The sequence below is a fragment of the Fundulus heteroclitus genome, unplaced genomic scaffold (genome assembly GCF_011125445.2).
Source record: "Fundulus heteroclitus isolate FHET01 unplaced genomic scaffold, MU-UCD_Fhet_4.1 scaffold_202, whole genome shotgun sequence".
Lineage (NCBI taxonomy): Eukaryota > Metazoa > Chordata > Actinopteri > Cyprinodontiformes > Fundulidae > Fundulus > Fundulus heteroclitus.
The window spans coordinates 32,826-36,885 of NW_023396614.1; the positions used below are offsets into that span (position 1 = coordinate 32,826).

The following is a 4,060-nucleotide window of genomic DNA, read 5'->3' on the forward strand; positions in this document are numbered from 1 at the left end:
GCAGCAGAATACCACATATTCATTCTACACTTGTGAATGTTGCAGTTTGTGCTTCTGTCTGTTTGTGATGAGAAACGTGAAAATAAGTCATCCTTCATGAAGCCACCCATGCTGCAGGTGAAGCAGGGAAAGCAGACATTATACTTAGCCACACGCTGCAGCGCCTCCTGGTGCAGAATTTATAATTTGAGTTTAAGCAGAATACACTAAATCTGAATTTAATCACATTTTAGTATTACATTTATTTTCCACTGTCTCTTTAACCATATTTTAGAATTTCCACTAATTCATTGTGTCATGGTAGCTGTTTTTTTACCCACATGTAGAGACAAGCCAGGCAGAATTAGAAGGTTAACTGAACCACTACTGAGGAAACTATGCAGGGTTCTTCAGAAAGGGAACGAGGTCTCACTGGTAAGATCGGCAGGTGATGAGACCCGGGACACAAGAGACACAGTTACCCAGGCAACCAGAGAGACTGAGTCCTACCACCTATGGCTAATATTACAATGATTTCAATACTGGCTAACACTCTGGCAGAGAAGTGCTGACAGCCGTCCGCTTATCTGCAGCCACTGCAGGCCTGAAATGACCTGCAGCCAGAGCAGCAGCCACCTGTGGGAGAGGAGGAGGAAATGGGCTGCACCATCTTAGCACACTGATTATTTTATTATTCCTCAGTGAGACTAAAATCCTTATTAAACTATTGTTTATAGGATAGTCTGCTGGCCTTTTCACTGTTCAACACCAGTGTTTATACCTTAGCTGCTCCTTTATTAAAAAATAAAAAAACCTTCAGTTCAGTGGACTTTGCTGCATCAGGTGTCAGTGCTTGTTTCTTCTTCAGACTCTTCCTCTCTGCTGCCTTTCTTTTCTTTTTTTTGTTGATTTCTCACTCTATTTTACATGTTCTATCAGGGGTCTGGTGCATAACTTGCTGTGCATCTCTTCACTGCGTTTATTGCAGTTTTACAAAGTGCAAATGGAGTAGAGGTTCTAATTTATTTGTTAAGCTCCACAGCAGGTTTGTAGCCATAATGAAGCAGCAGCAGCTGTCTGTGAGGCTGACTACAGTGGAAAGAGAATCACAGAGAAGTTCTGTTTTTAAATGAATAAATCGGTGAGCAGGGGTCAAAAATTCTCTGACATCAGCAGTAAATAACCATAAATGTATTTTACAGCTAAATGCTCCATAGCCCTGCTGTGTGACAGAGAGCATCAGAGGCCTCAGAAAGTGAAAGGAGGGATGTGTCTGTCTGTTCCCTCACAGCTGCAGTCTGAGGAATTACAGGCAGGTGAGCAGCATGAATATGTTTTATTAAGAGTGACCAAAACCTCTAAAATATTTTATTGTTTATAGTCAAAGGTGGCCCAGGGAGAAGGCCATGAGTCAGGATAGAGAGCTGCAGCACTAAGAGGAGAGCCTGCAGACAGAGACAGCAGGAGGCTGATCCTTTGTTAAATATTTACTTCAGATATTATTTGACTTCTGCATCATTTTAATTCTTAAAGGAAGCAGGGATACATCATCGTTCTTTATCATGATTAATTTAACACATCTGACTAAATGTGGATTTATTTTAGGGTCACTATGTTTATGCCAATAAATGAACTTATGAGGCTCACAGCCCTGTTACCTTGTCACAAGTAATAATCTGCTTACAGGAATGTTTTTATCATCAAACATCTCATGCAGAGCGTTTTCATTTAGCTCCTTATGATCTGCCTACTCTCCTTGTAGATGTCAGAGGCTCATTGTGTCAACTCAACCGCAGACTGGCAGCTTAAACTTTAGATTTTAGTGATTTAAAGAACTAAAGTTGGTCAGCAGGTGCTGCACTGCTGCTGCTGGTCATTCTGTGGTTCCTCAGCCTCTGGAGAGGAGAGAGGATGATAAATCAGTCAGCAGGCTTCAGAAACATCTCCTCCTCCTTCTGAGAGGACGGTTACTGCCTTTATTTATGACCCAGTCAGGAACCAAACATGTTTTCAAGGACAACAGAGAAACTTCTAGAGACAAGGTTAATGTGTGAATAAAATCTGATCACATGTCAGATAAAAACCAACAGATCTAAAACCAGAAGCTTCTGTCAATATCAGAATCATAAATACTTTATTAATCCCAGAGGGAAATTATTTTCATTACACACTCCAGATATACAGATATACAAACAACATTGTGAAATAATCAGTTCATCATGACTAATCCTAATAATAGTTTAATTCCTAACAATCAGACCTAAAGCTAAATCTAAACTAGAACAGCTGAAAGTAACAGATCTAGAAAAGCTTCATCAGAGTTTAAATCCTGGGCTGAAGCCGGACTAAACATCAGAAATACTGAGTGAAGATGTGAGCTGCTGCTGAGAAATGAGGTTCTGATGACGGACCAGAACCACCTCTCTCTGCTAGAGAATCAAACTAAAGCTCAGAACTTCTATCCTGACTTTGGAGGAAAACTGGATCTGACAGAAACCCTGAAGGCACCAAAAGTTTCACCTTTCCACCATTTAAACTTTTTCTGGGTCTGGATGTGAACTAAACAGAAAATAATGATGGAGAGAATGTTCCTCAGGAGCTGGAGGCTGGTTCTGGATCAGGGTTCTGGGTCAGGGTTCTGGGTCTGAATGTGAACTGAGAAGAAACAATGGTGGAGATAATGTTCCTTAGTTAGCTGGAGGCTGGTTCTGGGTCTGAGTTCTGGGTTAGAGTTTTGGTTCTGGTTCAGATTGGGCTCTAATGTTAAACCTGCTGCTTTTCTGACTGCAGCGTTAATAATTCCTATTGATTCTCTTGACCTTAAACACATCAAACCTCCAGCTCCAGAGTCCTGTCCTCCTCAAGTGGACCTGGTTCCGTGGGTCCGTGTTAGAACTCCTGGTTCCATGGGTCCATGTTAGAACTCCTGCCCAGAGGGTTCTGGCTGCTTCTTCTTCATCCGAACCTTCAGCTGGAAGCTCAAAACCGTAGATCTCAGCTTCCAGGATCGCCCATTTAATTCTGCCTTCACCATCAACTACAGGAAGACCCGAATGGATCAAAGGTTGATCAATAGACCGTTTAGAACCCGTCATGAAATGGTTTCCCAGTTCAGAGGCACCAGAACTAATCTACCTTTGGACCTTCAGGAGGATCACAGCTGCTGGATCGGGCCACACAGAACCTAAGATGGTTCTGGTCTCTGACTGGAAACATCCTCCTGACTGTTTTACTCTCAGTTTGGGTCAGATTCTGCTACCAGAACCAGCTTCAAGCTCTCAGTCATTAATCCTGATCAATACAGAGTCTGCAGACTGGACTCAGAGGCAGCAGCTGATGAAGAGTCCTCTGTTCTTCATCCATCAGAACCTTCTCTCAGAACCAAGGTCCGATTAGATCAAGAACAAATCATTGATGAACAAACAGATCAGACTGATTGATCAGCCATCAGAGGAGTCGGGTCAATGGTTCTGGTCCTGATATTCTCTGGTTGGTTCTTGACCGAAACTCTCTTTGCTGAGAAGACAAAAGATCCATTAGAACCTAAAACATAACAAAAACAGAACCAGAGAGACAAGAACAAACAACAGAACCACAAACCTTTGACTGTGAGATGAAATGTTTTCCATCTCAGTGGTTGGTCGTCCTTCCAGACTCCACATCTGTACTCTCCAATGTCTCTCTCTGTGGGACGCTTCAGAGTCAGACTGAGGTCTCCAGTTCTCAGCAGGTCTTCATTCATCTTGGTTCTGTTGCTGTAGAACTGGTTCTGTTCTACAGGCTGATCAGAACCGTTCTTATACACATGGACCTTCCTGTTATCTCTGTCCCACCACACCACTTTAGCATCTCCTGGCAGCTCAGGTGTTGTTTTGAAAGGCAGCAGAACAGACTCCGCCCCCTGCTCCATCTCCACCTGATGGACTGAGAGAACAGAGAGGAAGATGAGCTGTAGAGAACAACAGAGAGGAAGGCAAGGCAAGGCAAATTTATTTATATAGCACAATTCAGTACAGAGACAATGCAAAGTGCTTTACATGATTAAAATATAGGAATAAAAGCAAGTAGGGATAGAATGTAG

At 42.6% G+C, this 4,060-nt stretch overlaps 1 long non-coding RNA gene across 1 annotated transcript; it reads right to left on the reverse strand.

Annotated features, from left to right (window-relative positions):
• Positions 1 to 2,182: 2,182 nt before the first annotated feature.
• Positions 2,183 to 3,798, reverse strand: LOC118559016. The gene is made up of 3 exons (XR_004928601.1): positions 3,580 to 3,798; positions 3,123 to 3,495; positions 2,183 to 2,617 (listed from the first exon to the last, which is right to left on the reverse strand). It is a non-coding gene; the product is annotated as an uncharacterized LOC118559016 (long non-coding RNA).
• Between the last annotated feature and the right edge of the window lie 262 nt (positions 3,799 to 4,060).